Raw genomic sequence first — 26,686 nt, 5'->3', positions numbered from 1 at the left:
AGCAGGTTCGGGCATGGTTTACTTCATGGATGGGAGACTGCCTGGGAATACCAGGTGCTTTAATCTTTTGGAAAATTTCACGAATTATATAATAATCTTTCATTAAAAAAAAAAAAAAAAAAAAGTAAATGCCCGATCTCTGAATCTTAGCAGGTTTAGGTCTGGTTAGTACTTTGATGAGAGACTGCCTAGGAATACCAGGTGCTTTAATCTTTTGGGTTTTCTTTCCTACTTATATAATGTACTGGCGATTAGATTGGCTGGTCTTTAAATAGCCCTCTCTTTGCAGCAGTATTGGCTTACGGTCATACCAACCTGGCTATGCCCCATCTCGTCTGATCTTGGAAGCTAAGCAGGTTTGGGCCTGGTTGGTACTTGGATGGGAGACCGCCTCGGAATACCAGGTGCTGTAAGCTTCTTGGACATTTTTCACTTAGTATATAATAATTTTGCCAAAAAATAGAGTCCAAGCCCTGATCTCTGAATCTTAGCAGGTTTAGGTCTGGTTAGTACTTGGATTGGAGACCGCCTGGGAATACCAGGTGCTGTAAGCTTTTTGGACATTTTTCACTTAGTATATAATAATTTTGCCAAAAAATAGAGTCAATGCCCGACCTCTGAATATAAGCAGGTTCGGGCATGGTTTACTTCATGGATGGGAGACTGCCTGGGAATACCAGGTGCTTTAATCTTTTGGGTTTTCTTTCCTACTTATATAATGTACTGGCGATTAGATTGGCTGGTCTTTAAATAGTCCTCTCTTTGCAGCAGTCTTCGCTTACGGCCATACCAACCTGGCTATGCCTGATTTCGTCTGATCTCGGAAGCTAAGCAGGTTTGGCCTCGTTAGTACTTGGATGGGAGACCGCCTGGGAATACCAGGTGCTGTAAGCTTTTTGGACATTTTTCACTTAGTATATAATAATTTTGCCAAATAATAGTGTCAATGCCCGATCTCTGAATATTAGCAGGTTTGGGCCTGGTTAGTACATGGATGGGAGACTGCCTGGGAATACCAGGCGCTTTAATCTTTTGGAAAATTTCACGAATTATATAATAATCTTCCATAAAAAAAAAAAAATAAATAAAAAAAAAAAACGAAAGAGTCAATGCCCGATCTCTGAATCTTAACAGGTTTAGGTCTGGTTAGTACTTTGATGAGAGACTGCCTAGGAATACCAGGTGCTTTAAGCTTTTGGGTTTTCTTTCCTACCTATATAATGTACTGGTGATTAGATTGGTCGGTCTTTAAATAGCCCTCTCTTTGCAGCAGTCTTGGCTTACGGTCATACCAACCTGGCTATGCCCCATCTCGTCTGATCTCGGAAGCTAAGCAGGTTTAGGCCTGGTTAGAACTTGGATGGGAGACGGCCTGGGAATACCAGGTGCTGTAAGCTTTTTGGACATTTTTCACTTAGTATATAATAATTTTGCCAAAAAATAGAGTCAATGCCCGATCTCTTAATCTTAACAGGTTTAGGTCTGGTTAGTACTTTGATGAGAGACTGCCTAGGAATACCAGGTGCTTTAAGCTTTTGGGTTTTCTTTCCTACCTATATAATGTACTGGTGATTAGATTGGTCGGTCTTTAAATAGCCCTCTCTTTGCAGCATTTGGCTTACGGTCATACCAACCTGGCTATGCCCCATCTCGTCTGATCTCGGAAGCTAAGCAGGTTTAGGCCTGGTTAGAACTTGGATGGGAGACGGCCTGGGAATACCAGGTGCTGTAAGCTTTTTGGACATTTTTCACTTAGTATATAATAATTTTGCCAAAAAATATAGTCAATGTCCTGATCTCTGAATCTTAGCAGGTTTAGGTCTGGTTAGTACTTGGATTGGAGACCGCCTGGGAATACCTGGTGCTGTAAGCTTTTTGGACATTTTTCACTTAGTATATAATAATTTTGCCAAAAAATATAGTCAATGCCCGACCTCTGAATATTAGCAGGTTCGGGCATGGTTTACTTCCTGGATGGGAGACTGCCTGGGAATACCAGGTGCTTTAATCATTTGGAAAATTTCACGAATTATATAATAATCTTTCATTAAAAAAATAAAAAAATAAAAAAAAAGTCAATGCCCGATCTCTGAATCTTAGCAGGTTTAGGTCTGGTTAGTACTTTGATGAGAGACTGCCTAGGAATACCAGGTGCTTTAAGCTTTTGGGTTTTCTTTCCTACTTATATAATGTACTGGTGATTAGATTGGTCGGTCTTTAAATAGCCCTCTCTTTGCAGCAGTCTTGGCTTACAGTCATACCACCCTGGCAATGCCCCATCTCGTCTGATCTCGGAAGCTAAGCAGGTTTGGGCCTGGTTGGTACTTGGATGGGAGACCGCCTCGGAATACCAGGTGCTGTAAGCTTTTTGGACATTTTTCACTTAGTATATAATAATTTTGCCAAAAAATAGAGTTTTATGCCCGACCTCTGAATATTAGCAGGTTCGGGCATTGTTTACTTCATGGATGGGAGACTGCCTGGGAATACCAGGTGCTTTAATCTTTTGGAAAATTTCACAAATTATATAATAATCTTTCATTAAAAAAAAAAAAAAAGTCAATGCCCGATCTCTGAATCTTAGCAGGTTTAGGTCTGGTTAGTACTTTGGTGAGAGACTGCCTAGGAATACCTGGTGCTTTAAGCTTTTGGGTTTTCTTTCCTACCTATATAATGTACTGGTGATTAGATTGGTCGGTCTTTAAATAGCCCTCTTTTTGCAGCAGTCTTGGCTTACGGTCATACCAACCTGGCTATGCCCCATCTCGTCTGATCTCGGAAGCTAAGCAGGTTTGGGCCTGGTTGGTACTTGGATGGGAGACCGCCTCGGAATAACAGGTGCTGTAAGCTTTTTGGACATTTTTCACTTAGTATATAATAATTTTGCCAAATAATAGAGTCAATGCCGATCTCTGAATCTTAGAAGGTTTGGGCCTGGTTAGGACATGGATGGGAGACTGCCTGAGAATACCAGGCGCTTTAATCTTTTGGAAAATTTCACGAATTATATAATAATATTCCATAAAAAAATAAATAAAAAAAACGAAAGAGTCAATGCCCGATCTCTGAATCTTAGCAGGTTTAGGTCTGGTTAGTACTTTGATGAGAGACTGCCTAGGAATACCAGATGCTTTAAGCTTTTTGGTTTTCTTTCCTACTTATATAATGTACTGGTGATTAGATTGGTCGGTCTTTAAATAGCCCTCTCTTTGCAGCAGTCTTGGCTTACGTTCATACCAACCTGGCTATGCCCCATCTCGTCTGATCTCGGAAGCTAAGCAGGTTTGGGCCTGGTTGGTACTTGGATGGTAGACTGCCTCGGAATAACAGGTGCTGTAAGCTTTTTGGAAATTTTTCACTTAGTATATAATAATTTTGCCAAAAAATAGAGTCAATGCCCTGATCTCTGAATCTTAGCAGGTTTAGGTCTGGTTAGTACTTGGATTGGAGACCGCCTGGGAATACCAGGTGATGTAAGCTTTTTGGACATTTTTCACTTAGTATATAATAATTTTGCCAAAAAATATAGTCAATGCCCGACCTCTGAATATAAGCAGGTTCGGGCATGGTTTACTTCATGGATGGGAGACTGCCTGGGAATACCAGGTGCTTTAATCTTTTGGAAAATTTCACGAATTATATAATAATCTTTCATTAAAAAAAAAAAAAAAAAAAGTAAATGCCCGATCTCTGAATCTTAGCAGGTTTAGGTCTGGTTAGTACTTTGATGAGAGACTGCCTAGGAATACCAGGTGCTTTAATCTTTTGGGTTTTCTTTCCTACTTATATAATGTACTGGCGATTAGATTGGCTGGTCTTTAAATAGCCCTCTCTTTGCAGCAGTATTGGCTTACGGTCATACCAACCTGGCTATGCCCCATCTCGTCTGATCTTGGAAGCTAAGCAGGTTTGGGCCTGGTTGGTACTTGGATGGGAGACCGCCTCGGAATACCAGGTGCTGTAAGCTTCTTGGACATTTTTCACTTAGTATATAATAATTTTGCCAAAAAATAGAGTCCAAGCCCTGATCTCTGAATCTTAGCAGGTTTAGGTCTGGTTAGTACTTGGATTGGAGACCGCCTGGGAATACCAGGTGCTGTAAGCTTTTTGGACATTTTTCACTTAGTATATAATAATTTTGCCAAAAAATAGAGTCAATGCCCGACCTCTGAATATAAGCAGGTTCGGGCATGGTTTACTTCATGGATGGGAGACTGCCTGGGAATACCAGGTGCTTTAATCTTTTGGGTTTTCTTTCCTACTTATATAATGTACTGGCGATTAGATTGGCTGGTCTTTAAATAGTCCTCTCTTTGCAGCAGTCTTCGCTTACGGCCATACCAAACTGGCTATGCCCGATCTCGTCTGATCTCGGAAGCTAAGCAGGTTTGGGCCTGGTTAGTACTTGGATGGGAGACAGCCTGGGAATACCAGGTGCTGTAAGCTTTTTGGACATTTTTCACTTAGTATATAATAATTTTGCCAAATAATAGTGTCAATGCCCGATCTCTGAATATTAGCAGGTTTGGGCCTGGTTAGTACATGGATGGGAGACTGCCTGGGAATACCAGGCGCTTTAATCTTTTGGAAAATTTCACGAATTATATAATAATCTTCCATAAAAAAAAAAAATAAATAAAAAAAAAAAAACGAAAGAGTCAATGCCCGATCTCTGAATCTTAACAGGTTTAGGTCTGGTTAGTACTTTGATGAGAGACTGCCTAGGAATACCAGGTGCTTTAAGCTTTTGGGTTTTCTTTCCTACCTATATAATGTACTGGTGATTAGATTGGTCGGTCTTTAAATAGCCCTCTCTTTGCAGCAGTCTTGGCTTACGGTCATACCAACCTGGCTATGCCCCATCTCGTCTGATCTCGGAAGCTAAGCAGGTTTAGGCCTGGTTAGAACTTGGATGGGAGACGGCCTGGGAATACCAGGTGCTGTAAGCTTTTTGGACATTTTTCACTTAGTATATAATAATTTTGCCAAAAAATAGAGTCAATGCCCGATCTCTTAATCTTAACAGGTTTAGGTCTGGTTAGTACTTTGATGAGAGACTGCCTAGGAATACCAGGTGCTTTAAGCTTTTGGGTTTTCTTTCCTACCTATATAATGTACTGGTGATTAGATTGGTCGGTCTTTAAATAGCCCTCTCTTTGCAGCATTTGGCTTACGGTCATACCAACCTGGCTATGCCCCATCTCGTCTGATCTCGGAAGCTAAGCAGGTTTAGGCCTGGTTAGAACTTGGATGGGAGACGGCCTGGGAATACCAGGTGCTGTAAGCTTTTTGGACATTTTTCACTTAGTATATAATAATTTTGCCAAAAAATAGAGTCAATGCCCGATCTCTTAATCTTAACAGGTTTAGGTCTGGTTAGTACTTTGATGAGAGACTGCCTAGGAATACCAGGTGCTTTAAGCTTTTGGGTTTTCTTTCCTACTTATATAATGTACTGGCGATTAGATTGGCTGGTCTTTAAATAGCCCTCTCTATGCAGCAGTCTTCGCTTACGTCCATACCAACCTGGCTATGCCCGATCTCGTCTGATCTCGGAAGCTAAGTAGGTTTGGGCCTGGTTGGTACTTGGATGGGAGCCCGCTTCGGAATACCAGGTGCTGTAAGCTTTTTGGACATTTTTCACTTAGTATATAATAATTTTGCCAAAAAATATAGTCAATGTCCTGATCTCTGAATCTTAGCAGGTTTAGGTCTGGTTAGTACTTGGATTGGAGACCGCCTGGGAATACCAGGTGCTGTAAGCTTTTTGGACATTTTTCACTTAGTATATAATAATTTTGCCAAAAAATATAGTCAATGCCCGACCTCTGAATATTAGCAGGTTCGGGCATGGTTTACTTCCTGGATGGGAGACTGCCTGGGAATACCAGGTGCTTTAATCATTTGGAAAATTTCACGAATTATATAATAATCTTTCATTAAAAAAATAAAAAAATAAAAAAAAAGTCAATGCCCGATCTCTGAATCTTAGCAGGTTTAGGTCTGGTTAGTACTTTGATGAGAGACTGCCTAGGAATACCAGGTGCTTTAAGCTTTTGGGTTTTCTTTCCTACTTATATAATGTACTGGTGATTAGATTGGTCGGTCTTTAAATAGCCCTCTCTTTGCAGCAGTCTTGGCTTACAGTCATACCACCCTGGCAATGCCCCATCTCGTCTGATCTCGGAAGCTAAGCAGGTTTGGGCCTGGTTGGTACTTGGATGGGAGACCGCCTCGGAATACCAGGTGCTGTAAGCTTTTTGGACATTTTTCACTTAGTATATAATAATTTTGCCAAAAAATAGAGTTTTATGCCCGACCTCTGAATATTAGCAGGTTCGGGCATTGTTTACTTCATGGATGGGAGACTGCCTGGGAATACCAGGTGCTTTAATCTTTTGGAAAATTTCACAAATTATATAATAATCTTTCATTAAAAAAAAAAAAAAAAAAAAAAAAAGTCAATGCCCGATCTCTGAATCTTAGCAGGTTTAGGTCTGGTTAGTACTTTGGTGAGAGACTGCCTAGGAATACCTGGTGCTTTAAGCTTTTGGGTTTTCTTTCCTACCTATATAATGTACTGGTGATTAGATTGGTCGGTCTTTAAATAGCCCTCTTTTTGCAGCAGTCTTGGCTTACGGTCATACCAACCTGGCTATGCCCCATCTCGTCTGATCTCGGAAGCTAAGCAGGTTTGGGCCTGGTTGGTACTTGGATGGGAGACCGCCTCGGAATAACAGGTGCTGTAAGCTTTTTGGACATTTTTCACTTAGTATATAATAATTTTGCCAAATAATAGAGTCAATGCCCGATCTCTGAATCTTAGAAGGTTTGGGCCTGGTTAGGACATGGATGGGAGACTGCCTGAGAATACCAGGCGCTTTAATCTTTTTGAAAATTTTACGAATTATATAATAATATTCCATAAAAAAATAAATAAAAAAAACGAAAGAGTCAATGCCCGATCTCTGAATCTTAGCAGGTTTAGGTCTGGTTAGTACTTTGATGAGAGACTGCCTAGGAATACCAGATGCTTTAAGCTTTTTGGTTTTCTTTCCTACTTATATAATGTACTGGTGATTAGATTGGTCGGTCTTTAAATAGCCCTCTCTTTGCAGCAGTCTTGGCTTACGTTCATACCAACCTGGCTATGCCCCATCTCGTCTGATCTCGGAAGCTAAGCAGGTTTGGGCCTGGTTGGTACTTGGATGGTAGACTGCCTCGGAATAACAGGTGCTGTAAGCTTTTTGGAAATTTTTCACTTAGTATATAATAATTTTGCCAAAAAATAGAGTCAATGCCCTGATCTCTGAATCTTAGCAGGTTTAGGTCTGGTTAGTACTTGGATTGGAGACCGCCTGGGAATACCAGGTGATGTAAGCTTTTTGGACATTTTTCACTTAGTATATAATAATTTTGCCAAAAAATATAGTCAATGCCCGACCTCTGAATATAAGCAGGTTCGGGCATGGTTTACTTCATGGATGGGAGACTGCCTGGGAATACCAGGTGCTTTAATCTTTTGGAAAATTTCACGAATTATATAATAATCTTTCATTAAAAAAAAAAAAAAAAAAAAGTAAATGCCCGATCTCTGAATCTTAGCAGGTTTAGGTCTGGTTAGTACTTTGATGAGAGACTGCCTAGGAATACCAGGTGCTTTAATCTTTTGGGTTTTCTTTCCTACTTATATAATGTACTGGCGATTAGATTGGCTGGTCTTTAAATAGCCCTCTCTTTGCAGCAGTATTGGCTTACGGTCATACCAACCTGGCTATGCCCCATCTCGTCTGATCTTGGAAGCTAAGCAGGTTTGGGCCTGGTTGGTACTTGGATGGGAGACCGCCTCGGAATACCAGGTGCTGTAAGCTTTTTGGACATTTTTCACTTAGTATATAATAATTTTGCCAAAAAATAGAGTCCAAGCCCTGATCTCTGAATCTTAGCAGGTTTAGGTCTGGTTAGTACTTGGATTGGAGACCGCCTGGGAATACCAGGTGCTGTAAGCTTTTTGGACATTTTTCACTTAGTATATAATAATTTTGCCAAAAAATAGAGTCAATGCCCGACCTCTGAATATAAGCAGGTTCGGGCATGGTTTACTTCATGGATGGGAGACTGCCTGGGAATACCAGGTGCTTTAATCTTTTGGGTTTTCTTTCCTACTTATATAATGTACTGGCGATTAGATTGGCTGGTCTTTAAATAGTCCTCTCTTTGCAGCAGTCTTCGCTTACGGCCATACCAACCTGGCTATGCCTGATTTCGTCTGATCTCGGAAGCTAAGCAGGTTTGGCCTCGTTAGTACTTGGATGGGAGACCGCCTGGGAATACCAGGTGCTGTAAGCTTTTTGGACATTTTTCACTTAGTATATAATAATTTTGCCAAATAATAGTGTCAATGCCCGATCTCTGAATATTAGCAGGTTTGGGCCTGGTTAGTACATGGATGGGAGACTGCCTGGGAATACCAGGCGCTTTAATCTTTTGGAAAATTTCACGAATTATATAATAATCTTCCATAAAAAAATAAATAAATAAAAAAAAAAAACGAAAGAATCAATGCCCGATCTCTGAATCTTAACAGGTTTAGGTCTGGTTAGTACTTTGATGAGAGACTGCCTAGGAATACCAGGTGCTTTAAGCTTTTGGGTTTTCTTTCCTACCTATATAATGTACTGGTGATTAGATTGGTCGGTCTTTAAATAGCCCTCTCTTTGCAGCAGTCTTGGCTTACGGTCATACCAACCTGGCTATGCCCCATCTCGTCTGATCTCGGAAGCTAAGCAGGTTTAGGCCTGGTTAGAACTTGGATGGGAGACGGCCTGGGAATACCAGGTGCTGTAAGCTTTTTGGACATTTTTCACTTAGTATATAATAATTTTGCCAAAATTAGAGTCAATGCCCGATCTCTTAATCTTAACAGGTTTAGGTCTGGTTAGTACTTTGATGAGAGACTGCCTAGGAATACCAGGTGCTTTAAGCTTTTGGGTTTTCTTTCCTACCTATATAATGTACTGGGGATTAGATTGGTCGGTCTTTAAATAGCCCTCTCTTTGCAGCATTTGGCTTACGGTCATACCAACCTGGCTATGCCCCATCTCGTCTGATCTCGGAAGCTAAGCAGGTTTAGGCCTGGTTAGAACTTGGATGGGAGACGGCCTGGGAATACCAGGTGCTGTAAGCTTTTTGGACATTTTTCACTTAGTATATAATAATTTTGCCAAAAAATAGTCAATGCCCGATCTCTTAATCTTAACAGGTTTAGGTCTGGTTAGTACTTTGATGAGAGACTGCCTAGGAATACCAGGTGCTTTAAGCTTTTGGGTTTTCTTTCCTACTTATATAATGTACTGGCGATTAGATTGGCTGGTCTTTAAATAGCCCTCTCTATGCAGCAGTCTTCGCTTACGTCCATACCAACCTGGCTATGCCCGATCTCGTCTGATCTCGGAAGCTAAGTAGGTTTGGGCCTGGTTGGTATTTGGATGGGAGCCCGCTTCGGAATACCAGGTGCTGTAAGCTTTTTGGACATTTTTCACTTAGTATATAATAATTTTGCCAAAAAATATAGTCAATGTCCTGATCTCTGAATCTTAGCAGGTTTAGGTCTGGTTAGTACTTGGATTGGAGACCGCCTGGGAATACCAGGTGCTGTAAGCTTTTTGGACATTTTTCACTTAGTATATAATAATTTTGCCAAAAAATATAGTCAATGCCCGACCTCTGAATATTAGCAGGTTCGGGCATGGTTTACTTCCTGGATGGGAGACTGCCTGGGAATACCAGGTGCTTTAATCATTTGGAAAATTTCACGAATTATATAATAATCTTTCATTAAAAAAATAAAAAAATAAAAAAAAAGTCAATGCCCGATCTCTGAATCTTAGCAGGTTTAGGTCTGGTTAGTACTTTGATGAGAGACTGCCTAGGAATACCAGGTGCTTTAAGCTTTTGGGTTTTCTTTCCTACTTATATAATGTACTGGTGATTAGATTGGTCGGTCTTTAAATAGCCCTCTCTTTGCAGCAGTCTTGGCTTACAGTCATACCACCCTGGCAATGCCCCATCTCGTCTGATCTCGGAAGCTAAGCAGGTTTGGGCCTGGTTGGTACTTGGATGGGAGACCGCCTCGGAATACCAGGTGCTGTAAGCTTTTTGGACATTTTTCACTTAGTATATAATAATTTTGCCAAAAAATAGAGTTTTATGCCCGACCTCTGAATATTAGCAGGTTCGGGCATGGTTTACTTCATGGATGGGAGACTGCCTGGGAATACCAGGTGCTTTAATCTTTTGGGTTTTCTTTCCTACTTATATAATGTACTGGCGATTAGATTGGCTGGTCTTTAAATAGTCCTCTCTTTGCAGCAGTCTTCGCTTACGGCCATACCAACCTGGCTATGCCTGATTTCGTCTGATCTCGGAAGCTAAGCAGGTTTGGCCTCGTTAGTACTTGGATGGGAGACCGCCTGGGAATACCAGGTGCTGTAAGCTTTTTGGACATTTTTCACTTAGTATATAATAATTTTGCCAAATAATAGTGTCAATGCCCGATCTCTGAATATTAGCAGGTTTGGGCCTGGTTAGTACATGGATGGGAGACTGCCTGGGAATACCAGGCGCTTTAATCTTTTGGAAAATTTCACGAATTATATAATAATCTTCCATAAAAAAAAAAAAATAAATAAAAAAAAAAAACGAAAGAGTCAATGCCCGATCTCTGAATCTTAACAGGTTTAGGTCTGGTTAGTACTTTGATGAGAGACTGCCTAGGAATACCAGGTGCTTTAAGCTTTTGGGTTTTCTTTCCTACCTATATAATGTACTGGTGATTAGATTGGTCGGTCTTTAAATAGCCCTCTCTTTGCAGCAGTCTTGGCTTACGGTCATACCAACCTGGCTATGCCCCATCTCGTCTGATCTCGGAAGCTAAGCAGGTTTAGGCCTGGTTAGAACGTGGATGGGAGACGGCCTGGGAATACCAGGTGCTGTAAGCTTTTTGGACATTTTTCACTTAGTATATAATAATTTTGCCAAAAAATAGAGTCAATGCCCGATCTCTTAATCTTAACAGGTTTAGGTCTGGTTAGTACTTTGATGAGAGACTGCCTAGGAATACCAGGTGCTTTAAGCTTTTGGGTTTTCTTTCCTACCTATATAATGTACTGGTGATTAGATTGGTCGGTCTTTAAATAGCCCTCTCTTTGCAGCATTTGGCTTACGGTCATACCAACCTGGCTATGCCCCATCTCGTCTGATCTCGGAAGCTAAGCAGGTTTAGGCCTGGTTAGAACTTGGATGGGAGACGGCCTGGGAATACCAGGTGCTGTAAGCTTTTTGGACATTTTTCACTTAGTATATAATAATTTTGCCAAAAAATAGAGTCAATGCCCGATCTCTTAATCTTAACAGGTTTAGGTCTGGTTAGTACTTTGATGAGAGACTGCCTAGGAATACCAGGTGCTTTAAGCTTTTGGGTTTTCTTTCCTACTTATATAATGTACTGGCGATTAGATTGGCTGGTCTTTAAATAGCCCTCTCTATGCAGCAGTCTTCGCTTACGTCCATACCAACCTGGCTATGCCCGATCTCGTCTGATCTCGGAAGCTAAGTAGGTTTGGGCCTGGTTGGTACTTGGATGGGAGCCCGCTTCGGAATACCAGGTGCTGTAAGCTTTTTGGACATTTTTCACTTAGTATATAATAATTTTGCCAAAAAATATAGTCAATGTCCTGATCTCTGAATCTTAGCAGGTTTAGGTCTGGTTAGTACTTGGATTGGAGACCGCCTGGGAATACCAGGTGCTGTAAGCTTTTTGGACATTTTTCACTTAGTATATAATAATTTTGCCAAAAAATATAGTCAATGCCCGACCTCTGAATATTAGCAGGTTCGGGCATGGTTTACTTCCTGGATGGGAGACTGCCTGGGAATACCAGGTGCTTTAATCATTTGGAAAATTTCACGAATTATATAATAATCTTTCATTAAAAAAATAAAAAAATAAAAAAAAAGTCAATGCCCGATCTCTGAATCTTAGCAGGTTTAGGTCTGGTTAGTACTTTGATGAGAGACTGCCTAGGAATACCAGGTGCTTTAAGCTTTTGGGTTTTCTTTCCTACTTATATAATGTACTGGTGATTAGATTGGTCGGTCTTTAAATAGCCCTCTCTTTGCAGCAGTCTTGGCTTACAGTCATACCAACCTGGCAATGCCCCATCTCGTCTGATCTCGTAAGCTAAGCAGGTTTGGGCCTGGTTGGTACTTGGATGGGAGACCACCTCGGAATACCAGGTGCTGTAAGCTTTTTGGACATTTTTCACTTAGTATATAATAATTTTGCCAAAAAATAGAGTCAATGCCCTGATCTCTGAATCTTAGCAGGTTTAGGTCTGGTTAGTACTTGGATTGGAGACCGCCTGGGAATACCAGGCGCTGTAAGCTTTTTGGACATTTTTCACTTAGTATATAAAAATTTTACCAAAAAATATAGTCAATGCCCGACCTCTGAATATTAGCAGGTTCGGGCATGGTTTACTTCATGGATGGGAGACTGCCTGGGAATACCAGGTGCTTTAATCTTTTGGAAAATTTCACGAATTATATAATAATCTTTCATTAAAAAAATAAAAAATAAAAAAAAAAGAGTCAATGCCCGATCTCTGAATCTTAGCAGGTTTGGGCCTGGTTAGTACATGGATGGGAGACTGCCTGGGAATACCAGGTGCTTTAATCTTTTGGAAAATTTCACGAATTATATAATAATCTTTCATTAAAAAAAAAAAAAAAAAAAAAAAAAAAGTCAATGCCCGATCTCTGAATCTTAGCAGGTTTAGGTCTGGTTTTAGTACTTTGATGAGAGACTGCCTAGGAATACCAGGTGCTTTAAGATTTTGGGTTTTCTTGCCTACTTATATAATGTACTGGTGATTAGATTGGTCGGTCTTTAAATAGCCCTCTCTTTGCAACAGTCTTCGCTTACGTCCATACCAACCTGGCTATGCCTGATCTCGTCTGATCTCGGAAGCTAAGCAGGTTTGGGCCTGGTTAGTACTTGGATGGGAGACGGCCTGGGAATACCAGGTGCTGTAAGCTTTTTGGACATTTTTCACTTAGTATATAATAATTTTGCCAAAAAATATAGTCAATGCCCGACCTCTGAATATTAGCAGGTTTGGGCCTGGTTAGTACATGGATGGGAGACTGCCTGGGAATACCAGGCGCTTTAATCTTTTGGAAAATTTCACGAATTATATAATAATCTTCCATAAAAAAAAAAAAAAAAAAAAAAAAAAAAAACGAAAGAGTCAATGCCCGATCTCTGAATCTTAACAGGTTTAGGTCTGGTTAGTACTTTGATGAGAGACTGCCTAGGAATACCAGGTGCTTTAAGCTTTTGGGTTTTCTTTCCTACCTATATAATGTACTGGTGATTAGATTGGTCGGTCTTTAAATAGCCCTCTCTTTGCAGCATTTGGCTTACGGTCATACCAACCTGGCTATGCCCCATCTCGTCTGATCTCGGAAGCTAAGCAGGTTTAGGCCTGGTTAGAACTTGGATGGGAGACGGCCTGGGAATACCAGGTGCTGTAAGCTTTTTGGACATTTTTCACTTAGTATATAATAATTTTGCCAAAAAATAGTCAATGCCCGATCTCTTAATCTTAACAGGTTTAGGTCTGGTTAGTACTTTGATGAGAGACTGCCTAGGAATACCAGGTGCTTTAAGCTTTTGGGTTTTCTTTCCTACTTATATAATGTACTGGCGATTAGATTGGCTGGTCTTTAAATAGCCCTCTCTATGCAGCAGTCTTCGCTTACGTCCATACCAACCTGGCTATGCCCGATCTCGTCTGATCTCGGAAGCTAAGTAGGTTTGGGCCTGGTTGGTACTTGGATGGGAGCCCGCTTCGGAATACCAGGTGCTGTAAGCTTTTTGGACATTTTTCACTTAGTATATAATAATTTTGCCAAAAAATATAGTCAATGTCCTGATCTCTGAATCTTAGCAGGTTTAGGTCTGGTTAGTACTTGGATTGGAGACCGCCTGGGAATACCAGGTGCTGTAAGCTTTTTGGACATTTTTCACTTAGTATATAATAATTTTGCCAAAAAATATAGTCAATGCCCGACCTCTGAATATTAGCAGGTTCGGGCATGGTTTACTTCCTGGATGGGAGACTGCCTGGGAATACCAGGTGCTTTAATCATTTGGAAAATTTCACGAATTATATAATAATCTTTCATTAAAAAAATAAAAAATAAAAAAAAAAGAGTCAATGCCCGATCTCTGAATCTTAGCAGGTTTGGGCCTGGTTAGTACATGGATGGGAGACTGCCTGGGAATACCAGGTGCTTTAATCTTTTGGAAAATTTCACAAATTATATAATAATCTTTCATTAAAAAAAAAAAAAAAAAAGTCAATGCCCGATCTCTGAATCTTAGCAGGTTTAGGTCTGGTTAGTACTTTGATGAGAGACTGCCTAGGAATACCAGGTGCTTTAAGATTTTGGGTTTTCTTGCCTACTTATATAATGTACTGGTGATTAGATTGGTCGGTCTTTAAATAGCCCTCTCTTTGCAGCAGTCTTGGCTTACGTTCATACCAACCTGGCTATGCCCCATCTCGTCTGATCTCGGAAGCTAAGCAGGTTTGGGCCTGGTTGGTACTTGGATGGGAGACCGCCTCGGAATAACAGGTGCTGTAAGCTTTTTGGACATTTTTCACTTAGTATATAATAATTTTGCCAAATAATAGAGTCAATGCCCGATCTCTGAATCTTAGAAGGTTTGGGCCTGGTTAGGACATGGATGGGAGACTGCCTGAGAATACCAGGCGCTTTAATCTTTTGGAAAATTTCACGAATTATATAATAATATTCCATAAAAAAATAAATAAAAAAAACGAAAGAGTCAATGCCCGATCTCTGAATCTTAGCAGGTTTAGGTCTGGTTAGTACTTTGATGAGAGACTGCCTAGGAATACCAGGTGCTTTAATCTTTTGGGTTTTTCTTTCCTACTTATATAATGTACTGGCGATTAGATTGGCTGGTCTTTAAATAGCCCTCTCTTTGCAGCAGTATTGGCTTACGGTCATACCAACCTGGCTATGCCCCATCTCGTCTGATCTTGGAAGCTAAGCAGGTTTGGGCCTGGTTGGTACTTGGATGGGAGACCGCCTCGGAATACCAGGTGCTGTAAGCTTTTTGGACATTTTTCACTTAGTATATAATAATTTTGCCAAAAAATAGAGTCCAAGCCCTGATCTCTGAATCTTAGCAGGTTTAGGTCTGGTTAGTACTTGGATTGGAGACCGCCTGGGAATACCAGGTGCTGTAAGCTTTTTGGACATTTTTCACTTAGTATATAATAATTTTGCCAAAAAATATAGTCAATGCCCGACCTCTGAATATAAGCAGGTTCGGGCATGGTTTACTTCATGGATGGGAGACTGCCTGGGAATACCAGGTGCTTTAATCTTTTGGGTTTTCTTTCCTACTTATATAATGTACTGGCGATTAGATTGGCTGGTCTTTAAATAGTCCTCTCTTTGCAGCAGTCTTCGCTTACGGCCATACCAACCTGGCTATGCCTGATTTCGTCTGATCTCGGAAGCTAAGCAGGTTTGGCCTCGTTAGTACTTGGATGGGAGACCGCCTGGGAATACCAGGTGCTGTAAGCTTTTTGGACATTTTTCACTTAGTATATAATAATTTTGCCAAATAATAGAGTCAATGCCCGATCTCTGAATATTAGCAGGTTTGGGCCTGGTTAGTACATGGATGGGAGACTGCCTGGGAATACCAGGCGCTTTAATCTTTTGGAAAATTTCACGAATTATATAATAATCTTCCATAAAAAATAAAAAATAAAAAAAATAAAAACGAAAGAGTCAATGCCCGATCTCTGAATCTTAACAGGTTTAGGTCTGGTTAGTACTTTGATGAGAGACTGCCTAGGAATACCAGGTGCTTTAAGCTTTTGGGTTTTCTTTCCTACCTATATAATGTACTGGTGATTAGATTGGTCGGTCTTTAAATAGCCCTCTCTTTGCAGCAGTCTTGGCTTACGGTCATACCAACCTGGCTATGCCCCATCTCGTCTGATCTCGGAAGCTAAGCAGGTTTGGGCCTGGTTGGTACTTGGATGGGAGACCGCCTCGGAATACCAGGTGCTGTAAGCTTTTTGGACATTTTTCACTTAGTATATAATAATTTTGCCAAAAAATATAGTCAATGTCCTGATCTCTGAATCTTAGCAGGTTTAGGTCTGGTTAGTACTTGGATTGGAGACCGCCTGGGAATACCAGGTGCTGTAAGCTTTTTGGACATTTTTCACTTAGTATATAATAATTTTGCCAAAAAATATAGTCAATGCCCGACCTCTGAATATTAGCAGGTTTGGGCCTGGTTAGTACATGGATGGGAGACTGCCTGGGAATACCAGGCGCTTTAATCTTTTGGAAAATTTCACGAATTATATAATAATCTTCCATAAAAAAAAAAAAAAAAAAAAAAAAAAAACGAAAGAGTCAATGCCCGATCTCTGAATCTTAACAGGTTTAGGTCTGGTTAGTACTTTGATGAGAGACTGCCTAGGAATACCAGGTGCTTTAAGCTTTTGGGTTTTCTTTCCTACCTATATAATGTACTGGTGATTAGATTGGTCGGTCTTTAAATAGCCCTCTCTTTGCAGCATTTGGCTTACGGTCATACCAACCTGGCTATGCCCCATCTCGTCTGATCTCGGAAGCTAAGCAGGTTTAGGCCTGGTTAGAACTTGGATGGGAGACGGCCTGGGAATACCAGGTGCTGTAAGCTTTTTGGACATTTTTCACTTAGTATATAATAATTTTGCCAAAAAATAGTCAATGCCCGATCTCTTAATCTTAACAGGTTTAGGTCTGGTTAGTACTTTGATGAGAGACTGCCTAGGAATACCAGGTGCTTTAAGCTTTTGGGTTTTCTTTCCTACTTATATAATGTACTGGCGATTAGATTGGCTGGTCTTTAAATAGCCCTCTCTATGCAGCAGTCTTCGCTTACGTCCATACCAACCTGGCTATGCCCGATCTCGTCTGATCTCGGAAGCTAAGTAGGTTTGGGCCTGGTTGGTACTTGGATGGGAGCCCGCTTCGGAATACCAGGTGCTGTAAGCTTTTTGGACATTTTTCACTTAGTATATAATAATTTTGCCAAAAAATATAGTCAATGTCCTGATCTCTGAATCTTAGCAGGTTTAGGTCTGGTTAGTACTTGGATTGGAGACCGCCTGGGAATACCAGGTGCTGTAAGCTTTTTGGACATTTTTCACTTAGTATATAATAATTTTGCCAAAAAATATAGTCAATGCCCGACCTCTGAATATTAGCAGGTTCGGGCATGGTTTACTTCCTGGATGGGAGACTGCCTGGGAATACCAGGTGCTTTAATCATTTGGAAAATTTCACGAATTATATAATAATCTTTCATTAAAAAAATAAAAAATAAAAAAAAAAGAGTCAATGCCCGATCTCTGAATCTTAGCAGGTTTGGGCCTGGTTAGTACATGGATGGGAGACTGCCTGGGAATACCAGGTGCTTTAATCTTTTGGAAAATTTCACGAATTATATAATAATCTTTCATTAAAAAAAAAAAAAAAAAAAGTCAATGCCCGATCTCTGAATCTTAGCAGGTTTAGGTCTGGTTAGTACTTTGATGAGAGACTGCCTAGGAATACCAGGTGCTTTAAGATTTTGGGTTTTCTTGCCTACTTATATAATGTACTGGTGATTAGATTGGTCGGTCTTTAAATAGCCCTCTCTTTGCAGCAGTCTTGGCTTACGTTCATACCAACCTGGCTATGCCCCATCTCGTCTGATCTCGGAAGCTAAGCAGGTTTGGGCCTGGTTGGTACTTGGATGGGAGACCGCCTCGGAATAACAGGTGCTGTAAGCTTTTTGGACATTTTTCACTTAGTATATAATAATTTTGCCAAATAATAGAGTCAATGCCCGATCTCTGAATCTTAGAAGGTTTGGGCCTGGTTAGGACATGGATGGGAGACTGCCTGAGAATACCAGGCGCTTTAATCTTTTGGAAAATTTCACGAATTATATAATAATATTCCATAAAAAAATAAATAAAAAAAACGAAAGAGTCAATGCCCGATCTCTGAATCTTAGCAGGTTTAGGTCTGGTTAGTACTTTGATGAGAGACTGCCTAGGAATACCAGGTGCTTTAATCTTTTGGGTTTTTCTTTCCTACTTATATAATGTACTGGCGATTAGATTGGCTGGTCTTTAAATAGCCCTCTCTTTGCAGCAGTATTGGCTTACGGTCATACCAACCTGGCTATGCCCCATCTCGTCTGATCTTGGAAGCTAAGCAGGTTTGGGCCTGGTTGGTACTTGGATGGGAGACCGCCTCGGAATACCAGGTGCTGTAAGCTTTTTGGACATTTTTCACTTAGTATATAATAATTTTGCCAAAAAATAGAGTCCAAGCCCTGATCTCTGAATCTTAGCAGGTTTAGGTCTGGTTAGTACTTGGATTGGAGACCGCCTGGGAATACCAGGTGCTGTAAGCTTTTTGGACATTTTTCACTTAGTATATAATAATTTTGCCAAAAAATATAGTCAATGCCCGACCTCTGAATATAAGCAGGTTCGGGCATGGTTTACTTCATGGATGGGAGACTGCCTGGGAATACCAGGTGCTTTAATCTTTTGGGTTTTCTTTCCTACTTATATAATGTACTGGCGATTAGATTGGCTGGTCTTTAAATAGTCCTCTCTTTGCAGCAGTCTTCGCTTACGGCCATACCAACCTGGCTATGCCTGATTTCGTCTGATCTCGGAAGCTAAGCAGGTTTGGCCTCGTTAGTACTTGGATGGGAGACCGCCTGGGAATACCAGGTGCTGTAAGCTTTTTGGACATTTTTCACTTAGTATATAATAATTTTGCCAAATAATAGAGTCAATGCCCGATCTCTGAATATTAGCAGGTTTGGGCCTGGTTAGTACATGGATGGGAGACTGCCTGGGAATACCAGGCGCTTTAATCTTTTGGAAAATTTCACGAATTATATAATAATCTTCCATAAAAAAAAATAAATAAAAAAAATAAAAACGAAAGAGTCAATGCCCGATCTCTGAATCTTAACAGGTTTAGGTCTGGTTAGTACTTTGATGAGAGACTGCCTAGGAATACCAGGTGCTTTAAGCTTTTGGGTTTTCTTTCCTACCTATATAATGTACTGGTGATTAGATTGGTCGGTCTTTAAATAGCCCTCTCTTTGCAGCAGTCTTGGCTTACGGTCATACCAACCTGGCTATGCCCCATCTCGTCTGATCTCGGAAGCTAAGCAGGTTTGGGCCTGGTTGGTACTTGGATGGGAGACCGCCTCGGAATACCAGGTGCTGTAAGCTTTTTGGACATTTTTCACTTAGTATATAATAATTTTGCCAAAAAATATAGTCAATGTCCTGATCTCTGAATCTTAGCAGGTTTAGGTCTGGTTAGTACTTGGATTGGAGACCGCCTGGGAATACCAGGTGCTGTAAGCTTTTTGGACATTTTTCACTTAGTATATAATAATTTTGCCAAAAAATATAGTCAATGCCCGACCTCTGAATATTAGCAGGTTCGGGCATGGTTTACTTCCTGGATGGGAGACTGCCTGGGAATACCAGGTGCTTTAATCATTTGGAAAATTTCACGAATTATATAATAATCTTTCATTAAAAAAATAAAAAAATAAAAAAAAAGTCAATGCCCGATCTCTGAATCTTAGCAGGTTTAGGTCTGGTTAGTACTTTGATGAGAGACTGCCTAGGAATACCAGGTGCTTTAAGCTTTTGGGTTTTCTTTCCTACTTATATAATGTACTGGTGATTAGATTGGTCGGTCTTTAAATAGCCCTCTCTTTGCAGCAGTCTTGGCTTACAGTCATACCACCCTGGCAATGCCCCATCTCGTCTGATCTCGGAAGCCAAGCAGGTTTGGGCCTGGTTGGTACTTGGATGGGAGACCGCCTCGGAATACCAGGTGCTGTAAGCTTTTTGGACATTTTTCACTTAGTATATAATAATTTTGCCAAAAAATAGAGTCAATGCCCTGATCTCTGAATCTTAGCAGGTTTAGGTCTGGTTAGTACTTGGATTGGAGACCGCCTGGGAATACCAGGCGCTGTAAGCTTTTTGGACATTTTTCACTTAGTATATAAAAATTTTACCAAAAAATATAGTCAATGCCCGACCTCTGAATATTAGCAGGTTCGGGCATGGTTTACTTCATGGATGGGAGACTGCCTGGGAATACCAGGTGCTTTAATCTTTTGGAAAATTTCACGAATTATATAATAATCTTTCATTAAAAAAATAAAAAATAAAAAAAAAAAGAGTCAATGCCCGATCTCTGAATCTTAGCAGGTTTGGGCCTGGTTAGTACATGGATGGGAGACTGCCTGGGAATACCAGGTGCTTTAATCTTTTGGAAAATTTCACGAATTATATAATAATCTTTCATTAAAAAAAATAAAAAAAAATAAAAAATAAGTCAATGCCCGATCTCTGAATCTTAGCAGGTTTAGGTCTGGTTAGTACTTTGATGAGAGACTGCCTAGGAATACCAGGTGCTTTAAGATTTCGGGTTTTCTTGCCTACTTATATAATGTACTGGTGATTAGATTGGTCGGTCTTTAAATAGCCCTCTCTTTGCAGCAGTCTTGGCTTACATTCATACCAACCTGGCTATGCCCCATCTCGTCTGATCTCGGAAGCTAAGCAGGTTTGGGCCTGGTTGGTACTTGGATGGTAGACCGCCTCGGAATAACAGGTGCTGTAAGCTTTTTGGAAATTTTTCACTTAGTATATAATAATTTTGCCAAAAAATAGAGTCAATGCCCGATCTCTTAATCTTAGCAGGTTTAGGTCTGGTTAGTACTTTGATGAGAGACTGCCTAGGAATACCAGGTGCTTTAAGCTTTTGGGTTTTCTTTCCTACTTATATAATGTACTGGCGATTAGATTGGCTGGTCTTTAAATAGCCCTCTCTTTGCAGCAGTCTTCGCTTACGTCCATACCAACCTGGCTATGCCTGATCTCGTCTGATCTCGGAAGCTAAGCAGGTTTGGGCCTGGTTAGTACTTGGATGGGAGACGGCCTGGGAATACCAGGTGCTGTAAGCTTTTTGGACATTTTTCACTTAGTATATAATAATTTTGCCAAAAAATATAGTCAATGCCCGACCTCTGAATATTAGCAGGTTTGGGCCTGGTTAGTACATGGATGGGAGACTGCCTGGGAATACCAGGCGCTTTAATCTTTTGGAAAATTTCACGAATTATATAATAATCTTCCATAAAAAAATAAAAAAAAAAAATAAAAAAAAAACGAAAGAGTCAATGCCCGATCTCTGAATCTTAACAGGTTTAGGTCTGGTTAGTACTTTGATGAGAGACTGCCTAGGAATACCAGGTGCTTTAAGCTTTTGGGTTTTCTTTCCTACCTATATAATGTACTGGTGATTAGATTGGTCGGTCTTTAAATAGCCCTCTCTTTGCAGCATTTGGCTTACGGTCATACCAACCTGGCTATGCCCCATCTCGTCTGATCTCGGAAGCTAAGCAGGTTTAGGCCTGGTTAGAACTTGGATGGGAGACGGCCTGGGAATACCAGGTGCTGTAAGCTTTTTGGACATTTTTCACTTAGTATATAATAATTTTGCCAAAAAATAGAGTCAATGCCCGATCTCTTAATCTTAGCAGGTTTAGGTCTGGTTAGTACTTTGATGAGAGACTGCCTAGGAATACCAGGTGCTTTAAGCTTTTGGGTTTTCTTTCCTACTTATATAATGTACTGGTGATTAGATTGGTCGGTCTTTAAATAGCCCTCTCTTTGCAGCAGTCTTGGCTTACAGTCATACCACCCTGGCAATGCCCCATCTCGTCTGATCTCGGAAGCTAAGCAGGTTTGGGCCTGGTTGGTACTTGGATGGGAGACCGCCTCGGAATACCAGGTGCTGTAAGCATTTTGGACATTTTTCACTTAGTATATAATAATTTTGCCAAAAAATAGAGTCAATGCCCTGATCTCTGAATCTTAGCAGGTTTAGGTCTGGTTAGTACTTGGATTGGAGACCGCCTGGGAATACCAGGCGCTGTAAGCTTTTTGGACATTTTTCACTTAGTATATAAAAATTTTACCAAAAAATATAGTCAATGCCCGACCTCTGAATATTAGCAGGTTCGGGCATGGTTTACTTCATGGATGGGAGACTGCCTGGGAATACCAGGTGCTTTAATCTTTTGGAAAATTTCACGAATTATATAATAATCTTTCATTAAAAAAATAAAAAATAAAAAAAAAAAAATCAATGCCCGATCTCTGAATCTTAGCAGGTTTGGGCCTGGTTAGTACATGGATGGGAGACTGCCTGGGAATACCAGGTGCTTTAATCTTTTGGAAAATTTCACGAATTATATAATAATCTTTCATTAAAAAAAAAAAAAAAAAGTCAATGCCCGATCTCTGAATCTTAGCAGGTTTAGGTCTGGTTAGTACTTTGATGAGAGACTGCCTAGGAATACCAGGTGCTTTAAGATTTTGGGTTTTCTTGCCTACTTATATAATGTACTGGTGATTAGATTGGTCGGTCTTTAAATAGCCCTCTCTTTGCAGCAGTCTTGGCTTACGTTCATACCAACCTGGCTATGCCCCATCTCGTCTGATCTCGGAAGCTAAGCAGGTTTGGGCCTGGTTGGTACTTGGATGGTAGACCGCCTCGGAATAACAGGTGCTGTAAGCTTTTTGGAAATTTTTCACTTAGTATATAATAATTTTGCCAAAAAATATAGTCAATGCCCGACCTCTGAATATTAGCAGGTTCGGGCATGGTTTACTTCATGGATGGGAGACTGCCTGGGAATACCAGGTGCTTTAATCTTTTGGAAAATTTCACGAATTATATAATAATCTTTCATTAAAAAAAAAAAAAAAAGTCAATGCCCGATCTCTGAATCTTAGCAGGTTTAGGTCTGGTTAGTACTTTGATGAGAGATTGCCTAGGAATACCTGGTGCTTTAAGCTTTTGGGTTTTCTTTCCTACCTATATAATGTACTGGTGATTAGATTGGTCGGTCTTTAAATAGCCCTCTTTTTGCAGCAGTCTTGGCTTACGGTCATACCAACCTGGCTATGCCCCATCTCGTCTGATCTCGGAAGCTAAGCAGGTTTGGGCCTGGTTGGTACTTGGATGGGAGACCGCCTCGGAATAACAGGTGCTGTAAGCTTTTTGGACATTTTTCACTTAGTATATAATAATTTTGCCAAATAATAGAGTCAATGCCCGATCTCTGAATCTTAGAAGGTTTGGGCCTGGTTAGGACATGGATGGGAGACTGCCTGAGAATACCAGGCACTTTAATCTTTTGGAAAATTTCACGAATTATATAATAATATTCCATAAAAAAAATAAATAAAAAAAACGAAAGAGTCAATGCCCGATCTCTGAATCTTAGCAGGTTTAGGTCTGGTTAGTACTTTGATGAGAGACTGCCTAGGAATACCAGGTGCTTTAAGCTTTTTGGTTTTCTTTCCTACTTATATAATGTACTGGTGATTAGATTGGTCGGTCTTTAAATAGCCCTCTCTTTGCAGCAGACTTGGCTTACGTTCATACCAACCTGGCTATGCCCCATCTCGTCTGATCTCGGAAGCTAAGCAGGTTTGGGCCTGGTTGGTACTTGGATGGTAGACTGCCTCGGAATAACAGGTGCTGTAAGCTTTTTGGAAATTTTTCACTTAGTATATAATAATTTTGCCAAAAAATAGAGTCAATGCCCTGATCTCTGAATCTTAGCAGGTTTAGGTCTGGTTAGTACTTGGATTGGAGACCGCCTGGGAATACCAGGTGATGTAAGCTTTTTGGACATTTTTCACTTAGTATATAATAATTTTGCCAAACAATATAGTCAATGCCCGACCTCTGAATATAAACAGGTTCGGGCATGGTTTACTTCCTGGATGGGAGACTGCCTGGGAATACCAGGTGCTTTAATCATTTGGAAAATTTCACGAATTATATAATAATCTTTCATTAAAAAAATAAAAAAATAAAAAAAGTCAATGCCCGATCTCTGAATCTTAGCAGGTTTAGGTCTGGTTAGTACTTTGATGAGAGACTGCCTAGGAATACCAGGTGCTTTAATCTTTTGGGTTTTCTTTCCTACTTATATAATGTACTGGCGATTAGATTGGCTGGTCTTTAAATAGTCCTCTCTTTGCAGCAGTCTTTGCTTACGGCCATACCAACCTGGCTATGCCTGATTTCGTCTGATCTCGGAAGCTAAGCAGGTTTGGCCTCGTTAGTACTTGGATGGGAGACCGCCTGGGAATACCAGGTGCTGTAAGCTTTTTGGACATTTTTCACTTAGTATATAATAATTTTGCCAAATAATAGAGTCAATGCCCGATCTCTGAATATTAGCAGGTTTGGGCCTGGTTAGTACATGGATGGGAGACTGCCTGGGAATACCAGGCGCTTTAATCTTTTGGAAAATTTCACGAATTATATATTAATCTTCCATAAAAAAAACAAAAAAAAAAAAAACAAACGAAAGAGTCAATGCCCGATCTCTGAATCTTAACAGGTTTAGGTCTGGTTAGTACTTTGATGAGAGACTGCCTAGGAATACCAGGTGCTTTAAGCTTTTGGGTTTTCTTTCCTACCTATATAATGTACTGGTGATTAGATTGGTCGGTCTTTAAATAGCCCTCTCTTTGCAGCAGTCTTGGCTTACGGTCATACCAACCTGGCTATGCCCCATCTCGTCTGATCTCGGAAGCTAAGCAGGTTTAGGCCTGGTTAGTACTTGGATGGGAGACGGCCTGGGAATACCAGGTGCTGTAAGCTTTTTGGACATTTTTCACTTAGTATATAATAATTTTGCCAAAAAATAGAGTCAATGCCCGATCTCTTAATCTTAGCAGGTTTAGGTCTGGTTAGTACTTTGATGAGAGACTGCCTAGGAATACCAGGTGCTTTAAGCTTTTGGGTTTTCTTTCCTACTTATATAATGTACTGGTGATTAGATTCGTCGTTCTTTAAATAGCCCTCTCTTTGTAGCAGTCTTGGCTTACGGTCATACCAACCTGGCTATGCCCCATCTCGTCTGATCTCGGAAGCTAAGTAGGTTTGGGCCTGGTTGGTACTTGGATGGGAGCCCGCCTCGGAATACCAGGTGCTGTAAGCTTTTTGGACATTTTTCACTTAGTATATAATAATTTTGCCAAAATATATAGTCAATGTCCTGATCTCTGAATCTTAGCAGGTTTAGGTCTGGTTAGTACTTGGATTGGAGACCGCCTGGGAATACCAGGTGCTGTAAGCTTTTTGGACATTTTTCACTTAGTATATAATAATTTTGCCAAAAAATATAGTCAATGCCCGACCTCTGAATATTAGCAGGTTCGGGCATGGTTTACTTCCTGGATGGGAGACTGCCTGGGAATACCAGGTGCTTTAATCATTTGGAAAATTTCACGAATTATATAATAATCTTTCATTAAAAAAATAAAAAAATAAAAAAAAGTCAATGCCCGATCTCTGAATCTTAGCAGGTTTAGGTCTGGTTAGTACTTTGATGAGAGAATGCCTAGGAATACCAGGTGCTTTAATCTTTTGGAAAATTTCACGAATTATATAATAATCTTTCATTAAAAAAAATAAATAAAAAAAACGAAAGAGTCAATGCCCGATCTCTGAATCTTAGCAGGTTTAGGTCTGGTTAGTACTTTGATGAGAGACTGCCTAGGAATACCAGGTGCTTTAAGCTTTTTGGTTTTCTTTCCTACTTATATAATGTACTGGTGATTAGATTGGTCGGTCTTTAAATAGCCCTCTCTTTGCAGCAGACTTGGCTTACGTTCATACCAACCTGGCTATGCCCCATCTCGTCTGATCTCGGAAGCTAAGCAGGTTTGGGCCTGGTTGGTACTTGGATGGTAGACTGCCTCGGAATAACAGGTGCTGTAAGCTTTTTGGAAATTTTTCACTTAGTATATAATAATTTTGCCAAAAAATAGAGTCAATGCCCTGATCTCTGAATCTTAGCAGGTTTAGGTCTGGTTAGTACTTGGATTGGAGACCGCCTGGGAATACCAGGTGATGTAAGCTTTTTGGACATTTTTCACTTAGTATATAATAATTTTGCCAAACAATATAGTCAATGCCCGACCTCTGAATATAAACAGGTTCGGGCATGGTTTACTTCATGGATGGGAGACTGCCTGGGAATACCAGGTGCTTTAATCTTTTGGAAAATTTCACGAATTATATAATAATCTTTCATTAAAAAAAAAAAAAAAAAAAAAAAAAAGTAAATGCCCGATCTCTGAATCTTAGCAGGTTTAGGTCTGGTTAGTACTTTGATGAGAGACTGCCTAGGAATACCAGGTGCTTTAAGATTTTGGGTTTTCTTTCCTACTTATATAATGTACTGGTGATTAGATTGGTCGGTCTTTAAATAGCCCTCTCTTTGCAGCAGTCTTGGCTTACGTTCATACCAACCTGGCTATGCCCCATCTCGTCTGATCTCGGAAGCTAAGCAGGTTTGGGCCTGGTTGGTACTTGGATGGTAGACCGCCTCGGAATAACAGGTGCTGTACGCTTTTTGGACATTTTTCACTTACTATATAAT

General features: G+C 40.3%; 16 non-coding genes and 36 pseudogenes across 16 annotated transcripts; all 52 read left to right on the top strand.

The window, feature by feature from the left end:
* Positions 1-297: 297 nt before the first annotated feature.
* Positions 298-416, top strand: LOC128005924 (5S ribosomal RNA). The gene has a single exon (XR_008178563.1). It is a non-coding gene; the product is annotated as a 5S ribosomal RNA (ribosomal RNA).
* Positions 417-776: 360 nt separating this feature from the next.
* Positions 777-894, top strand: LOC128006463 (5S ribosomal RNA). The gene has a single exon (XR_008179079.1). It is a non-coding gene; the product is annotated as a 5S ribosomal RNA (ribosomal RNA).
* Positions 895-1,278: 384 nt separating this feature from the next.
* On the top strand, positions 1,279-1,397 carry LOC128007220 (uncharacterized; annotated as a pseudogene).
* A 219-nt stretch (positions 1,398-1,616) lies between these two features.
* On the top strand, positions 1,617-1,735 carry LOC128007219 (uncharacterized; annotated as a pseudogene).
* A 512-nt stretch (positions 1,736-2,247) lies between these two features.
* LOC128006635 (uncharacterized) lies at positions 2,248-2,366 on the top strand (annotated as a pseudogene).
* Positions 2,367-2,731: 365 nt separating this feature from the next.
* On the top strand, positions 2,732-2,850 carry LOC128006522 (uncharacterized; annotated as a pseudogene).
* A 373-nt stretch (positions 2,851-3,223) lies between these two features.
* On the top strand, positions 3,224-3,342 carry LOC128007276 (uncharacterized; annotated as a pseudogene).
* Positions 3,343-3,848: 506 nt separating this feature from the next.
* On the top strand, positions 3,849-3,967 carry LOC128005922 (5S ribosomal RNA). The gene has a single exon (XR_008178562.1). It is a non-coding gene; the product is annotated as a 5S ribosomal RNA (ribosomal RNA).
* A 360-nt stretch (positions 3,968-4,327) lies between these two features.
* LOC128004665 (5S ribosomal RNA) lies at positions 4,328-4,446 on the top strand. The gene has a single exon (XR_008177349.1). It is a non-coding gene; the product is annotated as a 5S ribosomal RNA (ribosomal RNA).
* A 384-nt stretch (positions 4,447-4,830) lies between these two features.
* LOC128007218 (uncharacterized) lies at positions 4,831-4,949 on the top strand (annotated as a pseudogene).
* Positions 4,950-5,168: 219 nt separating this feature from the next.
* Positions 5,169-5,287, top strand: LOC128007216 (uncharacterized; annotated as a pseudogene).
* A 221-nt stretch (positions 5,288-5,508) lies between these two features.
* On the top strand, positions 5,509-5,627 carry LOC128006492 (uncharacterized; annotated as a pseudogene).
* A 512-nt stretch (positions 5,628-6,139) lies between these two features.
* LOC128006634 (uncharacterized) lies at positions 6,140-6,258 on the top strand (annotated as a pseudogene).
* Positions 6,259-6,633: 375 nt separating this feature from the next.
* On the top strand, positions 6,634-6,752 carry LOC128006521 (uncharacterized; annotated as a pseudogene).
* Positions 6,753-7,126: 374 nt separating this feature from the next.
* LOC128007275 (uncharacterized) lies at positions 7,127-7,245 on the top strand (annotated as a pseudogene).
* Positions 7,246-7,752: 507 nt separating this feature from the next.
* Positions 7,753-7,871, top strand: LOC128005921 (5S ribosomal RNA). Its single transcript, XR_008178561.1, has one exon. It is a non-coding gene; the product is annotated as a 5S ribosomal RNA (ribosomal RNA).
* Positions 7,872-8,231: 360 nt separating this feature from the next.
* Positions 8,232-8,349, top strand: LOC128006461 (5S ribosomal RNA). The gene has a single exon (XR_008179077.1). It is a non-coding gene; the product is annotated as a 5S ribosomal RNA (ribosomal RNA).
* A 382-nt stretch (positions 8,350-8,731) lies between these two features.
* Positions 8,732-8,850, top strand: LOC128007215 (uncharacterized; annotated as a pseudogene).
* Positions 8,851-9,068: 218 nt separating this feature from the next.
* Positions 9,069-9,187, top strand: LOC128007213 (uncharacterized; annotated as a pseudogene).
* Positions 9,188-9,406: 219 nt separating this feature from the next.
* LOC128006818 (uncharacterized) lies at positions 9,407-9,525 on the top strand (annotated as a pseudogene).
* A 512-nt stretch (positions 9,526-10,037) lies between these two features.
* Positions 10,038-10,156, top strand: LOC128006633 (uncharacterized; annotated as a pseudogene).
* A 223-nt stretch (positions 10,157-10,379) lies between these two features.
* Positions 10,380-10,497, top strand: LOC128006460 (5S ribosomal RNA). Its single transcript, XR_008179076.1, has one exon. It is a non-coding gene; the product is annotated as a 5S ribosomal RNA (ribosomal RNA).
* Positions 10,498-10,881: 384 nt separating this feature from the next.
* LOC128007304 (uncharacterized) lies at positions 10,882-11,000 on the top strand (annotated as a pseudogene).
* A 219-nt stretch (positions 11,001-11,219) lies between these two features.
* On the top strand, positions 11,220-11,338 carry LOC128007212 (uncharacterized; annotated as a pseudogene).
* A 221-nt stretch (positions 11,339-11,559) lies between these two features.
* LOC128006491 (uncharacterized) lies at positions 11,560-11,678 on the top strand (annotated as a pseudogene).
* Positions 11,679-12,190: 512 nt separating this feature from the next.
* On the top strand, positions 12,191-12,309 carry LOC128006626 (uncharacterized; annotated as a pseudogene).
* A 670-nt stretch (positions 12,310-12,979) lies between these two features.
* On the top strand, positions 12,980-13,098 carry LOC128005379 (5S ribosomal RNA). Its single transcript, XR_008178033.1, has one exon. It is a non-coding gene; the product is annotated as a 5S ribosomal RNA (ribosomal RNA).
* A 382-nt stretch (positions 13,099-13,480) lies between these two features.
* LOC128007211 (uncharacterized) lies at positions 13,481-13,599 on the top strand (annotated as a pseudogene).
* Positions 13,600-13,818: 219 nt separating this feature from the next.
* On the top strand, positions 13,819-13,937 carry LOC128006490 (uncharacterized; annotated as a pseudogene).
* Positions 13,938-14,596: 659 nt separating this feature from the next.
* Positions 14,597-14,715, top strand: LOC128006912 (uncharacterized; annotated as a pseudogene).
* A 375-nt stretch (positions 14,716-15,090) lies between these two features.
* LOC128005920 (5S ribosomal RNA) lies at positions 15,091-15,209 on the top strand. The gene has a single exon (XR_008178560.1). It is a non-coding gene; the product is annotated as a 5S ribosomal RNA (ribosomal RNA).
* A 360-nt stretch (positions 15,210-15,569) lies between these two features.
* On the top strand, positions 15,570-15,687 carry LOC128006459 (5S ribosomal RNA). Its single transcript, XR_008179075.1, has one exon. It is a non-coding gene; the product is annotated as a 5S ribosomal RNA (ribosomal RNA).
* Positions 15,688-16,069: 382 nt separating this feature from the next.
* LOC128006009 (5S ribosomal RNA) lies at positions 16,070-16,188 on the top strand. Its single transcript, XR_008178644.1, has one exon. It is a non-coding gene; the product is annotated as a 5S ribosomal RNA (ribosomal RNA).
* A 518-nt stretch (positions 16,189-16,706) lies between these two features.
* LOC128007210 (uncharacterized) lies at positions 16,707-16,825 on the top strand (annotated as a pseudogene).
* A 219-nt stretch (positions 16,826-17,044) lies between these two features.
* On the top strand, positions 17,045-17,163 carry LOC128006489 (uncharacterized; annotated as a pseudogene).
* A 660-nt stretch (positions 17,164-17,823) lies between these two features.
* Positions 17,824-17,942, top strand: LOC128006911 (uncharacterized; annotated as a pseudogene).
* A 375-nt stretch (positions 17,943-18,317) lies between these two features.
* On the top strand, positions 18,318-18,436 carry LOC128005919 (5S ribosomal RNA). The gene has a single exon (XR_008178559.1). It is a non-coding gene; the product is annotated as a 5S ribosomal RNA (ribosomal RNA).
* A 360-nt stretch (positions 18,437-18,796) lies between these two features.
* On the top strand, positions 18,797-18,914 carry LOC128006458 (5S ribosomal RNA). The gene has a single exon (XR_008179074.1). It is a non-coding gene; the product is annotated as a 5S ribosomal RNA (ribosomal RNA).
* A 382-nt stretch (positions 18,915-19,296) lies between these two features.
* On the top strand, positions 19,297-19,415 carry LOC128006008 (5S ribosomal RNA). The gene has a single exon (XR_008178642.1). It is a non-coding gene; the product is annotated as a 5S ribosomal RNA (ribosomal RNA).
* Positions 19,416-19,927: 512 nt separating this feature from the next.
* On the top strand, positions 19,928-20,046 carry LOC128006870 (uncharacterized; annotated as a pseudogene).
* Positions 20,047-20,716: 670 nt separating this feature from the next.
* On the top strand, positions 20,717-20,835 carry LOC128007169 (uncharacterized; annotated as a pseudogene).
* A 221-nt stretch (positions 20,836-21,056) lies between these two features.
* On the top strand, positions 21,057-21,175 carry LOC128005378 (5S ribosomal RNA). The gene has a single exon (XR_008178032.1). It is a non-coding gene; the product is annotated as a 5S ribosomal RNA (ribosomal RNA).
* A 383-nt stretch (positions 21,176-21,558) lies between these two features.
* Positions 21,559-21,677, top strand: LOC128007209 (uncharacterized; annotated as a pseudogene).
* A 221-nt stretch (positions 21,678-21,898) lies between these two features.
* On the top strand, positions 21,899-22,017 carry LOC128006705 (uncharacterized; annotated as a pseudogene).
* A 658-nt stretch (positions 22,018-22,675) lies between these two features.
* Positions 22,676-22,794, top strand: LOC128007122 (uncharacterized; annotated as a pseudogene).
* Positions 22,795-23,159: 365 nt separating this feature from the next.
* LOC128006519 (uncharacterized) lies at positions 23,160-23,278 on the top strand (annotated as a pseudogene).
* Positions 23,279-23,653: 375 nt separating this feature from the next.
* On the top strand, positions 23,654-23,772 carry LOC128007273 (uncharacterized; annotated as a pseudogene).
* A 510-nt stretch (positions 23,773-24,282) lies between these two features.
* Positions 24,283-24,400, top strand: LOC128006457 (5S ribosomal RNA). The gene has a single exon (XR_008179073.1). It is a non-coding gene; the product is annotated as a 5S ribosomal RNA (ribosomal RNA).
* Positions 24,401-24,781: 381 nt separating this feature from the next.
* Positions 24,782-24,900, top strand: LOC128006662 (uncharacterized; annotated as a pseudogene).
* Positions 24,901-25,121: 221 nt separating this feature from the next.
* On the top strand, positions 25,122-25,240 carry LOC128006807 (uncharacterized; annotated as a pseudogene).
* Positions 25,241-25,906: 666 nt separating this feature from the next.
* Positions 25,907-26,025, top strand: LOC128007272 (uncharacterized; annotated as a pseudogene).
* Positions 26,026-26,538: 513 nt separating this feature from the next.
* LOC128007292 (uncharacterized) lies at positions 26,539-26,657 on the top strand (annotated as a pseudogene).
* The last annotated feature ends 29 nt before the right edge of the window (positions 26,658-26,686 follow it).

The sequence above is a fragment of the Carassius gibelio genome, chromosome B22 (assembly GCF_023724105.1).
Source record: "Carassius gibelio isolate Cgi1373 ecotype wild population from Czech Republic chromosome B22, carGib1.2-hapl.c, whole genome shotgun sequence".
Lineage (NCBI taxonomy): Eukaryota > Metazoa > Chordata > Actinopteri > Cypriniformes > Cyprinidae > Carassius > Carassius gibelio.
The sequence above is the reverse complement of the archived record's forward strand: the minus strand, read 5'-3'. Positions and strand labels throughout refer to the sequence as shown.